Source organism: Lepidochelys kempii, chromosome 3 (assembly GCF_965140265.1).
Source record: "Lepidochelys kempii isolate rLepKem1 chromosome 3, rLepKem1.hap2, whole genome shotgun sequence".
Classification (NCBI taxonomy): Eukaryota; Metazoa; Chordata; order Testudines; family Cheloniidae; genus Lepidochelys; species Lepidochelys kempii.
Window position 1 is genome coordinate 113,035,896 of NC_133258.1, and position 19,509 is coordinate 113,055,404.

Here is a 19,509-nt window from a genome sequence, read left to right on the forward strand (position 1 = left end):
ATATTTTCAATGGATAGCTCTCTGATTGATCCAAATGTAGCTTCTATTGCTGGACAAAGATCTACTATTGTTTTAGCAAAAAAGAAAAGGAGTACTTGTGGCACCTTAGAGACTAAGAAATTTATTTGAGCATAAGCTTTCGTGAGCTACAGCTCACTTCATCGGATGAATGGTGCATCCGATGAAGTGAGCTGTAGCTCACGAAAGCTTATGCTCAAATAAATTTCTTAGTCTCCAAGGTGCCACAAGTACTCCTTTTCTTTTTGCGAAGAGACTAACACAGCTGCTACTCTGAATACTGTTTTAGCAGATGCCTGGATGGCATTGTTTAATGACCCAAGTGGTTTCAACAGTAGACTTACAAGAGAGAGAATGGCAATAGTCTTCTCTGAACATAGTAGCAAAAGTAATCCACCAGCCTCACTACTTAGATCCATCCCATCTTGGTAGATACTTTCCAAAGCCAGTAATAATGGCTGGAGTGATTAAGACAACAGCCAAGGATCGCTCATGAGAAAGCCAGAGCGTTTTCCCAGGTTGGACTAATTTGAACTTCAATCCCAGTGTATCTTCTATATTTTCCAAGATATTCAGTCTTTTTGGATTCTTGCTGAAAAAAGACTATAATGAAGACATTAAATTTATAGCTTTTTAAATGTCTTTTGAAGAGTCTGCAGCTTGTACTAGCACTAGTTGGAGTAGATGGCCTCTGCAGTGTGTATAGGAGAGATTAGGGTTACACTTTTCTCTGAGCAAAGCTTGTACTCCACCATGTCTTCTAGAGAAGTTTGCAGCTCCATGAAATTCACAAGCAGCCATCTGTTTGGGGTCCAATTGACAAGCATTTAACTCTTCTAAGATGTAGGTTGTCACAGATGCAGCCAATGTGTCTTCTATAACTTGAACATCTAGAAATGCATCTACTGGCCTACCACTGACATGAAGTTAACGTACACAATGACTTAATACTTGATGCCCATTTGCATCAGTGCATTCATCAGCCATGTATGCAAATTTTTTTTGTGGTGAGAGTTCTTCACTTTTTCAACAGTTGAGTCTTTCACTGTTGCACCACATGCGTCTAGCCAGTCAGTTGAGTTTCTTGCAGAAAGATAGTGAGCATTTGCTGGTCTTGTTCAGAACCAGTGTTCAACTTCAGGATGAACAAGTGATAATGCAGTTAACATTGGCCTCCAGTTTGTATATGTGGTATCTCTTGCTTAAATAGAAAGTATGATGCCATAGCCATGTTTGTTCACATGAACTATGTTGTGTCTCCAGCATTCTTAACAGCTTCATTAACCCTCACCGGTGTTGTCCTTGGTCAATGGAAACTCACAGTTCAGCGGTGCTTGCACATGAATTCACCTCCCAGGTTGGGGGCAAGAAGGCACCTTGCTCATTCCTCCAGCTGCTCACTGTTCGCTCTGGCCACTATTGTTCATTGTGCCACCGTTCACTCCATCGCTCTGTTGCCAATGGCCCTGTGCCATCGCCTTCTGCTGCCACCTGCCACTGTGACCTCTGCTAGTTGGTCTCTTGAGGTTCCACCCAGCTCGCGGTGTGTTCAACTGAGCTTTCAGTGGGGGAACCTCAGACTGGACCGTCTCTTCCACAGAAACACTGTCCCACAGCAGGTCTAAGCACTTAAACCTGATTTCAGATGTAGTGGTCACTTAACAAAAGACTATCCATGGAGCCTAATCAGCTCTGTCTTTAAACAGGGGAGAGGGGCAGGTCAAATCATACTTGTGACTCAGGGAGACCATCAACCAAAACACCTGTCCCTACCCTCTCTCTTGATGCCCTCAATCAGCACAGGCTAAGTACAGTTCTACTGCCCTTTACTCATACAATAAGAATAACAACATTTCATTAGCCCTCCACCCTGCATTCAAGTGATTTGTAACCCAACCCCAGCCAAAATCTATCACTTAAGCAACACAGCTCTGTTGCTGGATACCGAGGTAGATTACAATACAATCTGGGCCTGAAGCCTTTCCCACCAGCCCCTAGCTCATCACTAGCTGTCAGGGAGAGCTCATTTAGACTTTGCTTACAAATCATAATTTGAAATTATTAGGTTGGACAACATCACTGAAATGAAGGCATTGACATTGTCATAAAAAACAACAGCTGTATAAGGAAGCTAGTCTATGTTTATACTTTTCAAATCTATTATACTTTTTCAGATACATGTATTTTATCATACACTGTATATGCTTTTAAAGTGTGTATTAATGTTTCAATTTCAATTCAAATTTCCAAACAATCACTAAACTGGCAACACTGCATGTAACTAGTTAAAAAAACTGGGGGGTGGGGAGTGTTGGGGAAATTGGGCGGGTATCGTCTTCTCCCCCTCCGCACCCCTTTTCATTTATCTACCGTTCTCTTTCCATTCAAATTTCCTTGGTCCTCTCTCTCTCGCTCCCTCTCCCTGTACGGCTACTAAGTCCCAGGTATGCACCAGGACTGTACATAGAAACTGCAATTCCTCTTGCAGGGGTGCCTGGATTCGGGCAGTCAAGTGCCCTTAGCACCTCTCTCTCTGCTCCCTAAGCCGACTTCAGGAGGAGACAGCGGTGGTGGCTACTGCATCTGGTAAAGAGGGACCAGGCCAAGAGCCCAAGCGAAGTGGGAGAAGCACAGAGTGCGAAGGGGGTGTGAGCGTGGCTCTGCCGATGTGCCCCGCACCGCGAAAGGGGAAAGCACGGGGCAGGCACGAGAGGATGAGGGCTGGAAAAGGTGGAGAGAAGCGGAAGGGGAAATCACTTGCATAACTGCATGAAGTTCGCGTGTTGGACATTTGACAGCGCTGGGCTGCCCTTTCTAACTGGAAACCGGCTGGGGGTCAGCCGGCCACAGGGGGGCTGAGACGCTCCGAGCGCTGCCCGCCTGTGCCAGCCCGACCCTGAGGCAGCCCCGGCCACCCCGGGGCGAGTCGCTCTGGCTCCGGGGGCGGCGCTCGGAGCTAGCGCCGGGGGAGGGGTGCCGGGGTCCACCGCGCCTCGCTGGTTTGTCCTTACACCGCTCCGAGAGCAGGAGCGCCGTGGCTGTAGCTGCGCCCCGGGCCCTGGGGGGGGGGTGACGCCTGGGGGGGCCCTCGTCTCCCAAGCGCTCCCCTCTGGGGCACTTGGCAGCCCCAGGAGCGACCTCCTGTGAGGGAGGGGCCGTGGGGGGGTGCCCCGCCCCCGCGGGCTCTTTCACAGCCAGGCTATTCCCAGCGGCGCACGAGCCGCCGCGCTCTTTCGCCCGAGCGGCCAGGCGCCGCTGCCCCGCCCCCACCGCTCCCGTTAGCACTCGGGGCAGCTCTCGCGGTGTTTGGCGGCCGCCATATTGTGTGACACTATTTTGATTTGGGAGCGCAGCGAGGGGGGGGGACGGGAGCGACGCGGAGCCGGAGCGGTTCCAGCTGAGGACGGGAGCGGCGCCCGCAGACACCCGCCCACCCCGAGCCTCCCGCTTCTCCCGCCCGCGGCGGCGGCAGCTTGGACCTCCCCCCCCCTCCCCTTCCCAGCGGCGGCGCAGCAGCGGCGGCGCGGCTCTGAGGTGTCCCCCCTGCCGGGAGGCGGCGACGGCTGCTGAGGTGGGGGAGGAGGAGGAGGAGGAGGGTAAGGCAGACCCCGCCGAGGCGGGCCTGGCGGCTGCTCCCCTCCCGGGGGGCAGCTCGGCCCGCAGGCCTGAGAGGGGTTGAGGCTCCTCCCGGGCCAGCCCCTGGCCCGGCTCCCCCGCCAGCCATCAGCGGCCAGGGAAGCTGAGGCCTCTGCACGGGGGAGGGGGCTGTCGGGGGAGGGAGCAGCCCCCAGCGCAGTGTGCGAGACAGGGGCACGGAGCGGCCGCTCCGCCGGCCAGGGGGCTGTCGCCCGGCGGGGAAGCCGGGACGGGATGGAAACTATTTCCCTTGGCACGTCTCTGCTGCCTTCCTTGAAGTGGAAGGGATTGGGTCCGTGGGGGAGGGGGGTGCCCCTGTCCCGCATCGGAGTGCGAAGGGGGTGTGAGTGTGGCTCTGCCGGTGTGCCCCGCAACGAGATGCGGGGCATGAGGGAGACCCCGTCCTGCATCTAGCTGTAGAAATTGCTGCCTCCAACCAAAGAAGGAAACGGATTAGCGTTCAAAAGCGCTTGTTTTGGTGTTGGGGGAGAGGTTGATGCCAAATAGCTGACAGGTGTCTGTTTGCTGAGATATTGTGCTGTGTGGGTTTGTGTCCAGAGTGTCAGAGGTGTGATTTGTGTGTGTGCTGTCTACATTGTCTTTGCAGGATTTGGTTGTATTTTCCATATGTAGTATATGTGGGAGGTTAGTTTCCAGTTTTAAAGTTAGTTCAATTGTGAAGAAGAAATTCATGAAATCTTTCTAATAAGGGGGGTTTCTGACAGGGTTGCTTGAGACAGTTTATCTTTTGCCCTGTTATAGGATCCAAATACATTATCGAGAGGTATCTAATATGGAGCTTCATTCATTGAAAGGCATTTAGTAACATTCTAAATAGTAAAAAGAACAGGAGTACTTGTGGCACCTTAGAGACTAACCAATTTATTTGAGCATAAGCTTTCGTAAGTTACAGCTCCCTTCTGAAATTTATTTGAGCATAAGCTTTCCTGAGCTACAGTTCACTTGCATACGATGAAGTGAGCTGTAGCTCACGAAAGCTTATGCTCATGCTCAAATAAATTTTAGTCTCTAAAGTGCCACAAGTACTCCTTTTCTTTTTGGGAATACAGACTAACACAGCTGCTACTCTGAATTCTAAACAGTGAATCGTATTCAGATTTTACACTCCTTGGGCAGGGACCATCTCATGCATTTTTACAGCACCTAAGACGTGATGAATGTCACTAGGCAGTACTCTAATATTACTACTAGAAGTCCTGGCTTTGTTCTGTAGAACACACTTAAGGTGTCAAATGCCTATTTTAACCATCTTAGACAAAATGGGTGGTGGCTTGAGGGTTGCCAGAAGCTGTGAATTGGTGACAGGGGATGGATCACTTGATGGTTAGCTGTTCTGTTCATTTCCTCTGGGGAACCTAGCATTGGCCACTGTGGGAAGACAGGATACTGGGCTAGATGGACCTTTGGTCTGAGCCAGTATGGCCGTTCTTTTGATAGACTAGATAAAATAATGTTGTCATTTCCAAACTTTGGCTTTGAAAAGAATATACTGTACACAGTTTTTAGCAAATTCAGTTTGGGGATATATTTGGTATTGAATTAATAAATACAGAATCACTGTATTAGAGTGTGCTACATCATGCTTTTGGATTCTGTATAAACTAAACTTAAGCCTCACCTATACTGGGAATTGACTATATTTTCAGCAATCTGGAACCAGTGTGCACTAATCATTGGCCACCATTTGCTGAAATAAGTGTTAATCGCCAGTGTAGACAAGGTCAAAAATAGTAATTTATTGGAGGAGCAAGTATATTTAAATGCATTTATTTTTTATCTGGATCACCTGTAGAATGCTTTGATTCTGGGGCTTGACAAATCCAGTCTCTTGTGTGCTGTTGGCAAATGTAATGCTTCCCTTGACACACTACACTTGAAAGATTAGACCTATGTCATCAATTTCCATTAATTTAAAGAGTTGTTACTTTTGATAACAACCAATGAAGAGGTTAAACTACCCAGTACTGTCATCTCAAGTCTGTGGGGTCCTAAACTACAACAGAATGAAAACTGAACTGCTTCTTGTCCATTTTCTCTGTCAGGCATAGGGTTCTGAATAGCAGCAGTGAAAACTGACAAGAATTGGGCCAATTTCATGCTGCTACTTCATGGGAGATCTAGAATAGTAAAAGAAGCAGGCACTGAAGCTGTAGGGATGACCCAAAACAAAAGAGCCCCCTTCATCTCATAGCAGCCAGAAGCTTGGGTCATGCTAGAGCAGAAGAGAAACATTCTCTGTCATACCAATTTCAGAGTAGCAGCCGTGTTAGTCTGTATCCATAAAAAGAAAAGGAGTACTAGTCTCTAAGGTGCCACAAGTACTCCTTTTCTTTTGTCATACCAATGAAGAGGGTGGAGGAAGGGGCAGTGTAGCAGAAACATTCCTCATGCCAGTTTTTAAAGACACTAGGGTGGAGCTAGGGGAATATGAAGAGAATAAAGTTCTTCCTTTCCAGCAGCCAGATAAGTCCAGAAAGAGGGCAAGGGGATTTGAAATTTACAACATCTACAATCTGGAGGTTGATATAAAAGATAGTTTCTGAACCGGGTCGAGAGACAGCACCCTGGTAGGAATCCCAGCACCCTATTCCTTTCCAGCTTAGTAGATGACTAGTACATTTTTCAAGACCCATTGAGTTAAATTTGTCATTTATTCAACAGATTATTCTTGGCTAATCTTTATATTTTATATGCTAATAAGTTTTAAAAGCTTTTGGCAAACTACTTGTGTATGAGAATATAAGTATTCAAATTGCAAAACAAGGTTGCTTTTTACCCTGTCGAAAATTCCTCTCTGGTACTATGAGCATTTATGGTTGGAAACATTGGAAGAAATAAGTCTGTCAGGTATGATCTAGAGCTTCTGAGATAAGTATAACCTTAAGACTGAGAGATCACAGTGCTTTTTTTTGTTCTTGAGCTAGTACAAACAGAATATTGAGTGCTGTTGGTGTTTTTACAGGAAATAGAACAAAAATTCCAATGATTCAGAACTTGTAGGTGTTTTAAAAAAGTTTTATACTTAAAGTTAAAATAATAAAGTGATCAAAAATGAAAGTTAAGCTGATTCCAGTGGCATATACTGTTTTCACAAGATTTTTCTTTTCAGTTGTGTGTTGGAATTATCTTTCGTTTAAAAGTGTACACTTCCTATTTAAAAAGAACAGGAGTACTTGCGGCACCTTAGAGACTAGCAAATTTATTTGAGCATACGCTTTCGTGAGCTACAGCTCATTTCATCCATCCGATGAAGTGAGCTGTAGCTCACGAAAGCTTATGCTCAAATAAATTTGCTAGTCTCTAAGGTGCCGCAAGTACTCCTGTTCTTTTTGCGGATACAGACTAACACGGCTGCTACTCTTAAACTTCCTATTTAGAGACTTGACAGGACAGATCCTAAAAAACCTCTTGGGTCATAGTTGGTAAACCAGTCCTGATTAGATGTTATATTCCTAAATGCTGCTTTTTAAATACCCTGTGGCATAGGGAGTAAGCCATCCAATTCTCCACCTGATGTTGGTTTTTGAGTATTGATTCTGATTGGTGGCATTAAGATGATATTTAGAATTGTAGGACTGGAAGGAATCTTGAGAGGTCATCTAGTTCAGTCCCCTGCACTCATGGCTGAACTAAGTATTATCTAGAAGACCATCCCTGACAGGTGGTGTCTAACCTGCTCTTAAAAATCTCCAATGATGGAGATTCTACAACCTTCCTAGGCAATTTATTCCGGTGCTTAACCGTCCTGACAGGAAGTTTTCCTAATGTCCAACCTAAACAGCCCTATTTCATTAAAATAGTACTTAGGTTTGATCTTTCTTGGGAGGGTGAAGAGAAGAAACCAAACCATGAAAAATGTCAATCTTGTCTTGGGCTAATGGTATTTGTAGGTCTGCCTTTCTTGAATGCTTTTAGTAGAATTAGGAGATGTCTTTAACTATATTCAGCTGAGTCAGTGAACTCTAATTGCAGTGCAGAAAATACACAAGCAAGTATACAAATGGTCACTAACCATTCTTTCTAAGCATATGTTATGGTCAGCACTGGGTGTCACTTATTCTGTTATACCACATTGTAGTCAACTAGGGCTAAATTACTTAACACGATTGATTTGGTGAAACCTGACCATGCAGTGTGTTTATGGTCTTGTGGTATTTCTGGAACTTTGTGTGTCCACTGTTGAATGAAATGTGTTTCTAGTCAAAGAACAGTAAACTCATCTTAAGAGATTTTGTCTTTTTAGAAAATTTTAGAAATTGAGATGGGAAGCAACCATATTATACACTTCATCTTGCTGGCAGAGCAAGCACTCCAGTATAATGTGCTCAGTAGTTTATTTTAGTTAGAAACTTATAGTACATTTCAGTGACAGAGCAAAAACACTTCATTTTTAGAAAAATATTGTGCATTATCAGTTTTTTTAGCAGTATGGAAAATGTGCATCTCCTTTATATTTAGAGCATAGATGAAGATCAAATTTCACTTTCTTTAATGAGCAGTTTAAAACTTGCTCAAATCCTAGTAGCAACATGTGTGGAATTTAATTTTTCACTTGTCTAACTTCAGGAAAATTAATGTTTCAGAATGGACAGCATTTCTGCTGTGCTTAGTAGCTAATGTATAAGAGCTTTGATTTAGGAGTAGAAATTAATATAAAATACTTCAAAGAAAGTTGTGTATCAAACTGGCAGAGTAAAGTTAGAGCTCTAAAAATCTGTTAAATATAATCAGTTACTGTATTGCTCAATTTGCTTTTGTTTACAAAAAGAAAACTACAAGAATTATCAAACTAGTTTCTATACCTATCGGCTTAGATACTTGTATGGCCTCCATCACTCAAAATATTAGTGCCTACCCAAGTATTTTAAAAATAGAAATAACAAAGAAATAAACTTATGTAAGCTTAGAATTCAATCTCAGCTTTCTCATTTAGTTCAATCTTAGAATATATTGATCTATTTGCAGATCTATTTTACAGAAAACAAGTTTTTCAGTAAATGACTGTAAATGCTGAAAAGCTTAGCACTGCAGGCATTTTGGGGCACTTGTCTAGGAGCTGATTTATGTGTACTTTCCCAACATCCTTGTATTTGTGAAATATTTCAATAGTAGTGCAAAGCTGATAAGTGAGGATGCAGACATTAGAGATTTCTTTGTTGGTGTGTAAAAATACTTATCACTTATCTACACTGCTGTTTTTGAGAGCAGTCTTTCACAGATGACTGTTCCAAACCAGTCCTTGGAATCATTGTTATAAATTTGTATACCAATTCCTAAATAATTCTCTAATCTAAATAATGGGTCACCAGCCATTGCCAATTCTTTATGTATAGTAAGTTGAAATAGAGCAGCAATTGATACAAGATAAATCCTATAAGTAACCAAACATGAGATATGGAGGTGACCAAACTGTGGTCTCTGAACCTCCAGTGCTCATGTTACACCACTTGCACAGTTTTAAGTAGTGTAGTGGAAATTTTCATATGTGAAATTGGGCACAGTAGTTGACATTCATTTACATACCTTTTCTGTCTCCTGTTCCCATGGGTTAGTAATAGGGCGGAGATGGATCCATCCCAAATCATTTAAAAAGTGTTTGTAGTAGAGTTTTTTGTTGTTGTTGTATTTTAAACCAGAAAAGAAAGAAAGCAGTTTTGTAATAAGAAAATTTCCTGAAGATACAGGCCAGTTCCACTGTTACTCTTGCCCAGAATGTTTGGTCTGCTAACCTAACACTTAAGGTATGGTGTGTTTTCACTGCAGAAAAGATGTTTTCAACTCAAGTTAAAATAGCAGTGAAGACATAGAACCTTGGCTTTTAACTTGGGTTAGCAGCTTGATTTCAACTCCAGGGTCTACTATAAGCTTTAACTCACCACTTTACTAAATCTCAAATGAATTACCAGTTTGCATACTTTCAAATAATGGGCAAAATTGGAACTTTTGTATACTTCAATGAATCATGAAAGAAACATTTTTAACAAAATTATCTGTAAATGTAAGTAATAGGAGAAAGCAATGGGCAAGAACTTGTTGGCAGACACTACCAAGTTTGCCTCAGCAAGTATCAAAGTATCTACTCTTAGTGGATGTTGCTCCCTGCTGGGGAAAATGCTTTCACCATTATTACTCTATATTTGTTGATGAAGAAAGGAAAGAGAGTTGTGTAGTATAAATCTAGTCTCAGGGTCAAGAAAAAAAATGTACATGGGCTATCTGCTCAATCATACAAGGAACAGACCTGAGAGAGCAGCTCTGAAGCAGGGAGTCAAAAAATGCATTTGCTATTGGTGTGTGCAGTTTATGGCTTGGTATAGTGAACCAACACTTACCCCTCTGTCAATCTTCCCTGTCCTACACGTTGGCAGGTTCCAGTGGTGAATGCTTTTTTTGTAAGAGTCTGATCTATAAATCTCCCATTGCATAGTTTGTAATTATTTAGCTGACTTATCCAGTCTCCTGGTATGTCCTTAAAAAGGTATATTTTACCTTTGTCAACTTTTTTTTTAACAACTTCAACAAAAATTGAATGGGATATGAAAACTACACCCTGTAGGAACTAACAGCTTAAACACAAGCTGCAGCCTCTAATTATTAGGAAGAGCGGTCTCATCAGAAGAATAATTCAGAAGGAAATACCACACTTTTTCTGATCAGAGTAAATATTTTTAAAGAAGTTTTGTTATCAATCTGCTGCTTCATGAGCTGATATGCTCAGCCTGATGAGTGACTCTTGTTTTCCTGAAAGTTGTTTTTTACTTACTTATTTGTTTGTTTAAAAAAGCTTTCTACAGGGTCACAAGACCAGGGTTTGAAAAATTTCCCTAACACTAGCTCAACGGCCAAGTCTGTTGGTCCACGTGAAAAAAGTGCATTGCCACTTCCACTGGAAAAACAAACAAAAATGCTCAGGCAATGCAAAGGAATAAGGCACTTGTGCATTATATGTAACTGTAGCATTTGTCAATCAAAAATCTGTTTAATAACCTTTTTTTTAAAAAGTAACTCCCTGCCTCTTGTGCTCTTCTTATACTTTTTTCTGGCTTCATTCCATACACTCTCCTACTATAGGTTATGTAATATTTTGAGTATATAGTGTTACCTCATTTTTCCTTTTCTCTGTATCTTGTGTTCTTTCTTTTCTGTATTGTATTCCGTATTCTCTCCCCAAACTTTGTGTGTTCTTTGTCTCACAATTCTAATGTCTCCTCTGTCTCTTCCTCTGTTGCACCTCTCTCCTCACATTCACATCTCTATACCGTTATGCACCTTCATCCAGTTCATGCACATTTCTCTCTCCTCATTCCTGGTTCTTCCCCCTCTTATTTACCAGTTAAAACAGTAATGGACTTTGATTTCCTCTTTCTGATGAAAGAGCAGTGGTTCCAACCGTTCTGCTCTCCTACTCCCATCTTAAACAAATGGGACTGGCCCCTGGAATGTTCTTTCATGCTCTTCCTTCCTTTTAAAGGAGGAATAGTAGCCCCTATGCAGCCCTACTCCCATGCTTGCTCTCTTCCCGTAGGGGGAGGAAGCTAGGAGTGGCAAAGGCTTTGTTCGCTGGCCTCATTCAGTTCGTTCACCTGCTCCAACTTTTAACTTTCCCTGAACTGGGCAAATGGATTATTTTTTCAAGCCCAGCCCGTAGTCTGCCTTAGGCTATACCTCCATGAGGAATCTCAGTGAATCCCCCACCAGTATTGGCACTGATGGAACTCCGAGTGTTGATGAGGCTTCTGTATCTGAATCAGTTTTTAACTTCATTGCTAGATTAAGTTGACAGGATGGTAGGTAGAGGTATTTTTGAAAAATTGTCTGTGTGAAACAGTTGTTTTCAACATTGTCTTATGAAGATGTCTCAAATTAGTATTTCGGTGCTTGTCTCTTCCCACATATTTGTTTTACTTTTGTTTTACTGTAGAAGTTTAAGGGATATTGAGTTTGGCCTTCGGTAAAACAAGGGAAGAGCTTGTGGGTCTCTGAAGATGTATTGGTTTAGGTTGGATGTTAGGAAAAACTTTTTCACTAAGAGGGTGGTGAAGCACTGGAATGGGTTACCAAGGGAGGTGGTGGAATCTCCTTGCTTAGAAGTTTACAAGGTCAGGCTTGACAAAGCCCTGACTGGGATGATTTAGTTGGGGATTGGTCCTGCTTTGATCAGGGGGTTGGACTAGATGATCTTGTGAGGTCCCTTCTAATCCTGATAGTCTGTTTTATTTTGAGCTGTCATGCTAAATGACATTGTGGAAATTATTTTGTATAACATTTTGCAATCAGCCAGAGGCCTTGACTAGGATGGAGCCCCATTGTGCTAGGCACTATACAAACATATAGTAAATAAGTCTCTGCCCCAAAAAGGCTTACAGTCTTGTTGAATAACATCGTCATCCTTTATCCAAAGTATTTATTGGGTGTTGAGGGTAAATAGACTTTAAAATAAAAAGTGGATTTTAAACAGTCACACTACTTAGCTACTAAGCTTTCAGCTGTTGTAATGACTAAATATCATTAGTTCTCCAGTGACCTTAAGCCATATCTACCCAGGGAATTTTTACAAAAAAGCATTACTAATTCCTGTTCGCAGCACTGTTAATAGCATTGGTAGCTGTAATGCAGCTGGCTGTCTGGTAACAGTTTTCAGCAGTGTCTTGACACACTGCTGCCATGTAATCATGCTGAGCGATGTTAACTATGACATAGCCATGTTGGAGTCTGGTTGCACTTCATGTGGTTTCATGTGTAGATAGGGCTTTGGAATAGAAATTAAGGTTGACCAAAAGGTGGTGAATCTTGAGCCGCTCTCCTATGACTTGTCACTGAGAAGCCCTGGGTTGAATTAGGAACTTGACTGACCAGCAAATTTTAAATCTGGTTAAACTGTACTGTTATCTTAGAGGCAGGGCTGGAAGTCAGTGTGGGAGGGAGGAAGTGTGGTGGAACACAGTTCCTTCTTCTTTATAAACAGCAGACTTTGTCTTCATTTCTCAGGCTTGAGGGAGTGCATTTCTCTCAGGGTTCCCCTTTCTTAGTGGCTGGTGAGGTGAGGACTTGCCAAGCAGAGGAATCTGAATTGTGAACAAGAGGAATTGCTATTGCCTGGCTGGGAAATTTCTGGTCCTTCAAGCCTCCTTCCCAGTAGGACGAACAGCAGCATCAACTGATCAGAGACAAAGTCCTTATCTGTCTCTTCTACAAAAGTTCTTTCGATTAACAGGTCCAAGAGGAGGAGAGGATAGAAGAGCAGACACCAAATCCTTCAGCAGTTCCCTTCCTCTCTCCACATTCCAGAGAGGCAATATTCCAGGATTCCTGTAAAAGTCTATTATCTCCCTCTCCCTTTGATGTCCTGTAGAGAAGTGGATGTGGGGTTAAGTAAATTTAGGTGAGGTAAAAGAATGTAGGTTTACATGGGAACAAGGATATAGGATTAAAACTATCTTGGAGGGGCCAAATGATAATGGAGGAGTGAATTTTAGGGAAATCCAACTCAAAAAAACAAACCAGAAGAGGAGGTAGGGAAAACAGTGGAGTAATAAAAGGAAGATGACGTACAGAAAACTTAGTAGACACTAAATAATACATTTTAAAATTATTGTAGCGTGGTGCTGAAGTATTACAATAAAAATACTCGGTATAAATGTGAGGAGGAGTACATGGTTGTGTGTGGCAGAGAGTTAGGGAGAAATGCACAGTCTCCAGTATTTCTATTGCTAGGATGGGAAAATAACTTGCCCTGAGCCTGCTTTTTTGGTTTCTTTGGTTTCTTTATTAGCCTCTAACTTGCCTCTGAAAACTTACAGACAAATACTAGATAACTTCTTTGTGTTCATAAAATGTCTCTTTTGAACTATCGTAACATTTTCTAAAATGCAGCCAATTATATCTTTTTAAAAAATGGAGGGGAAGGGTGCACAGACCCTCCATTTGTTTGTTTTTTTTGTAGCAATTTCTGTTCTCGATCCCTGTCAAATTGAAATTATAGCATTTATAAGAATTGATGTGTGGAGTATCAGATATGTGCCTCTCCCTTCACAGCAGGGTGCGTACACGCACAATTGCACGCAGTTTGTCTTGCTTGGTTGGCCCTTTGTCTGAACTCCTTTCAGCTACATTTCTTTTTCCCTTTCCCATAGTGCAGCACATCACCACAAGATGATGCAGTGCCACATCACAACATTACTTTGAGACCTGTCACCAAGACCACCAAAACTGGTGAGCTTCGCCTCCTGCTTTTATCTACTTTAACTACTGTTCAGAGGAGTTCTGGAACATGAGCTAATCTGCCTTCTGGCTTATTCATTGACCTTTGAAAATGACAGAAATATTGTAAAGGAAAAAAGCAATATTTTTGTCACACATTTAATTAAAATATTTTAAATATTAGGGCCCTCTTGATTTTTTTTCAATTTGTTGCTGCTACTTAGGAATCTGTTAACTATTGTTGAAGCAGTTTTTCATGAAGTGATCTTTGAAATAGAGGTCTGAGCTGCAGGCTGTCTTAGAAACAGAAGCATTGGGTCAGCGCAAAAAAAAATAAGGTTTCATTTATGGACACTAACTTTTTTCTGGCTTTTTAAGCAGGTTCCTGTAACTCAATGCCTGCTGCAGAGATATTCAGCAGATTAGTAAATAGATGCTCTTGTCAGGCACATGACTGTATCTGATATATGGCTTGAAAAATCTCTTCACTTAGGCTGAATAGGAAGCTTTTCCAGTTGTCTGCCATCAACTTCTGCAGAAAATAAGGTTTCATGTAAAATAAAGTTTCTATTCCTTTCTGGTTACAAAGATAACCTACCAAGTGTGAACCAAAGTTGTGCTGTCTCCTAAGTTTGCAGAAGTCTAATAAGGTGCCTCTGCTCCAATTTGCTTTGCCAAACTACAACAGTGTGATATGAACAAAATCGGTCAGTTTCAAAGCTGCTATTGAGAGCACTAACCCGGGGTGACACTTAAACTGATAAGTTTTGTGCTGCTGTTGATTTACACAGATTTTTAAACGGTACAAGGGATAGACACAGAAGCTGTTCACTGAGAGAAGAGGCTAGGTGAGGAGACACTCCTCTGGCATCAGCCAGAAAGTTGAAGGAGAGTAAAGTAATTAAGAATGATACAAGACCCAGTAGCAGCCAGGTCACACTGTAGTTAAGGATGGAAATAGTGCAATCTTTAGGGACTGGAGATGGTTGGGGCATTTCAAATGTATCACTGTGTGTGTTTCACATACAGGGTTCAGGGACTGTATCCTGTAGGATCCCAGCGTTCTTCTCTTTCCCAGCAACAGGGAGGATGGTTGGCTTTTCGTAAGGCATTATTCCTGAATGTTGGTGCCCCACCTTCCATTTCAGAGTAAAATCCTGGCCCCACTGAAATCAATGGGGGTTTTGCAATTTACTTCAGTGCGGCTAGGATTTCACCATGGGTCTCCAGCTTGCTTAGAAGGACATAGCAAATCCCAGGACATTGGGAAATGAGTAGACTGGAATAAGAGAGAAGGAAAGATTTGTAGGATGAGTTAGAAAATAGAAGTACAGTTTGTAAATAGAAATACCTTTTTTTAGGGAAAAGAAAAGACAGTTAAAGCAAGAGGTGTAATAAGTGGGACTAGGTGAAGACATTGAAGTATCTTTGCAAACACTCATTAGTATTGAAATGCTTTTTACAGTATTCAACCAGCTTTTCAGCTGGTTACATAATATTTGAGAAAAAAGAACTTGTGGCACCTTAGAGACTAACCAATTTATTTGAGCATAAGCTTTCGTGAGCTACAGCTCACTTCATCGGATGCATACTGTGGAAAGTGTAGAAGATCTTTTTATACACACAAAGCATGAAAAAATACCATAATATTTGAGAGTTAATTACAAGATACTGGTGAAATTCAATGAATAAAAATAGTGCTATTCGATCAGCTATATGAGTTTAATTTTGAAAAAATATGAAGTATACAGTTGATTAACTTGTTAAAACTAAATATAGATTACAAAATGTACAACTATTGTGTCCTTTAAATCGCTGGATAGGGATTGTCTCTGTGCATTGCCTTAGGATCATGGCAGCACAGGTATCCATCCTGGCTAGTAGGTTTGGACTTCAGGTTAGCAGGTATTAAGTGGATTTTTGTCAGACACATACCTAATGCAGGTGTCTAAATATGTATAAATACCTTTTAGAAAGGCACACTCTGTCGTGGATATGTTTAAGGTTAATCAAGCCTTATCTGGATTCTAAAATTTGACTTTAGCTGTTTCCTGGCAGAGTAATTGGTGCACTACAATTGTAACAAGATTATACTTAAATTTTTACCTTGACTTTTAGTTTCAAGGAAATTCCCTATAACCTTCAGTATCTGGAAGTCAAACTAACACATAATGGTACGAGCAGAGTTGATGGGGGCTGCAAGCTTCCTTCCTGTTGAAACTGGCCAGCAGACCAATACAAACTGTAGCTTGTGTTTTCTTCAATGCAGATCCAATGGCAACTCTGCAGAATGTGTTTTCCACTGACCAGCAATGAGCAGAAAGTGCTTGCCAACACAAATGAGTATCCTGAAATCTGCAACATTTCTCCACAAAATACAGTTCTCACACTGAAACAGTTATTTAGCCAGAAAAGTAGGCAGAAGGAGTATGCTAGCATGAGTTATTGTAAAACTAGTCTTCTGGTTTGAAGTCTGTTGGGAATCCCAAAGAAATGGCAAAACAATATTTCAGTTTTCTGTCTTGGGGTCCCCAGTGATGCTTCCTGTTTGTGATCAAGGCAAGATATTACTTTAGGTTGTCATGCTAATGACTGTGGTAAAATGCTCTTTGAAGTCAGCAGTTTTAACAATATGATATGTAAACTTTTATATTTCCCAACACGCTAATCTTTCTGAATTTTTTTTTATCATTTCTGACTAGTTCACTTTTTTTTTTAGTTTGGTAGAAGTATAGCATTGTAGCTTTAATTGTGCCTTTTGAATTTAAGGATTGTATGCTTGCTTATATTGAGGATTTTATCATAAATAGGGCTTTATGCTTGATCCCCTTATCTCTACCAAATTTATCAAAAGGCTTTGTATTAGAAGAAATGATAAACTTTTTCCTTTTATCCTTTTGTTCCACAAAAGAGAAGAAAATCTTCTCTTATCATGAAATTATAACATAAGCACAAAGTTTTATTCATACCTTTGTTCTTGCCAGTTTCTGTGGAAAAAGTCCACATCTGCATTTTTAAATTAGCCCAGCCCATAATCCACATTTTAGTATTTTTGCAGGGAAAGCATTACAAAATTGGAATGGGTGAAAATTTGAGTCCTTCTCAAATATGAGGTTAAGTATAATCCTGTGCCACTTTATCTGCATAAAATTGGTCCTATGCTCTTCTAAAAGTTGGACAGATTTTGTTAACTGAGGATGTTTTGGCTTTGTTACATGGTAGTATCCTATATCTGTGTTTCAGTTGTGAAAAGAAAATATCCAGTCCTCCAACTTTACTTGTCTCTCATGAAATTGTTGAGAACTGCCCCATATTTGATCATAAAAATGAAGCTTTTAGCTTTGTATTTTTAGCTTCCTGAAAACATTTGGTGCCTTGCCATAGCTATGACTAGGGGGAAAAAATTTAAAACTTTTTTGTATAAACTAGAGAGAGTAACAAATAGCTAGAATTTCACAATTGTTAATTGTACTTCGATGAAAATCGTTGGAAACTTCAAATTATTTTACAGATATTAATCACCGTGTCTATTTTGACGTATTTCACAGATGCCTATTACCTTGATATCTATGCATCAGACTTAATTATTTAGAAAACACAAAATTCCTGAAGGTGTAGTGGTGGGGTTTTTTTGGGGGGTTGGGGGGGAGGTGGTTTAACAGTCTCATTATTCTGAAGTGTGTGTGTTGGGGTTTTTCTTGCCAAAAAGAAGGGGAGAAGTTATTACTTGAGAGGTTTTGTTGAAAAGGTTAGGTGACAGGGCCACATGTGTTCCATGATTACATGACTGTAGAATCCACCCCTTACCACAAAATCATGCTCTAGAATCAAAAGTTGCATTTAAAATTACATTTTTAACCCATGTTGCAGAGAGATCCTTCCAAATGGGAAGAGTATAAATTGAAGCATAATTGTCTTTCAGGGGTTTTAAACAACATGGAACAATAGCTGCAAGAGACGTGAACTGCTCACAATTATCACAATAGGGTATTAACTCTCTAGAATCTAGTTATGACAATTTAAACTTTGACATGGTTAGTTATTAGGGCTGTCGATTAATCGCAATAACTCATGTGATTAAAAAAAATTAATTGTGATTAATCGAAGTTTTAATTGCACTGTTAAACAATAGCATACCAGTTGAAATTTATTAATATTTTTGGATGTTTTTCTATATTTTCCAATATATTGATTTCAGTTACAACACAGAATACAAAGTATACAGTGCTCACTTTATATTACTTTTGATTACAAATATTTGCACTGTCATTTTTACAGACACAAGGAATAGTATTTTTCAGTTCCCCTGATACAAGTACTGTAGTGCAATCTCTTTAACGGTAAAGTACAAATGTAGATTTGTTTTTGTTACATAACTGCACTCCATAACAAAACAATGTAAAACTTTAGCACCTACAAGTCCACTCAGTCCTACTTCTTGTTCAGCCAATCGCTAAGAGAAACGAGTTTCTTTAGATTTGCGGGAGATAATGCTGCCAGCTTCTTATTTACTTGCCTTATATTTTCTTGCTTGTAAATGGTATCTTCTGAAATACCACTTTCTGATCCTTTTTAACAGAAGAATATGTTCTCATGTGGCAGGTGTTGAAAGGAGAAAAGATGAGTGCCTTCCATGAAAATCTTAGCTCAAGTATTTATAACAAAATTTGATTGGGGCTGAATGGTTCAGTTGAACTTCTTGCCTTATGGCTCAAATTCTGTTTTAAGTCACTGGCAAAAATGAGTGTAGTCTCATCCTAATTCTGGTTTTAAATTCTGGTTTTCCTTTCAGTTTTTGGGGGGATGAGAATTGGGACTCCCATCCTTCGGTATTTTTAAAAGAGGGCAGGAGATTCTAAAGCTTCTCGAGGGAAACATTTCAGGTTTTTCCCTTTTTTGGCTATTTATCCTAGTACTTCCAGTGTAACTAGAATGGCTGTAGTTCCCAAATCCGTATATGGTGTTACATAAACACCTCAGAACTGATAATATTTTTGAAGCTATTTACCCCTCAATGGAGCTAATTTCTGTGTTAAAGATAATCCCATTTGTGAGTTGGGAAAATACCTGTGTGTACTTCTATATATAAAGACATAGGACTACACTCAGGATTTATGTGATATGGAAACAAGACTCTTTGCATCTCTGTTCCCAGTGGTGGCACACTATAGCATCGCCTGTGCTCTTGCTTAGAATCTTTCCTGTCTCAAGTCCTACCTTGTCTCCATGTGGACAACCCCAGAGAGAATGGGGCCTGGTCTACACTGAAAACTTAAATTAACATAGCCATAGTCCTCAGGGTTGTTTTCTAAAAATAAAAATCCATAGCCCTGAATGTGGATGCTGTGCTGACCTAACCTTTGATGTAGGTGCAGCTATGTCAATGGAAGAATGTTTTCGTCAACCTAGCTGCTGTTTCTCGGGGAGGAGGAGTTTCTATAGTGATGGGAGAAACACCTTCATCTACACTCCAGGGTTACAGCAGCATAGTTATGCTGATATAGTGCACCTGTAGTATAGACGTGATCTGTGTGTGTACCAAGTCAGAGTGTAAATCTACAGCACGCTAGTCTGCTCTATGCTAAGTCACTGTGAGTACAACTACACTGCAATAAAAGATCTGCTGCACAGCCC

The 19,509-nt window shown here is 41.0% G+C and overlaps 1 protein-coding gene across 9 annotated transcripts in view; it reads left to right on the top strand.

Annotated features, from left to right (window-relative positions):
• Positions 1–3,499: 3,499 nt before the first annotated feature.
• The window catches only part of TAB2 (TGF-beta activated kinase 1 (MAP3K7) binding protein 2), a 144,253-nt gene continuing 128,243 nt past the window's right edge, over positions 3,500–19,509 (top strand). For 6 of the 9 annotated variants that reach the window (XM_073337590.1, XM_073337593.1, XM_073337588.1 and 3 more), the window contains exons 1-2: positions 3,500–3,589; positions 13,814–13,887. The gene's annotated coding sequence lies outside the window, so the exon portion shown is untranslated. Of the gene's footprint in view, positions 3,615–13,808; positions 13,888–19,509 lie in introns of all 9 variants that reach the window. The other 3 variants (XM_073337592.1, XM_073337589.1, XM_073337591.1) reach the window with 2 other exon arrangements.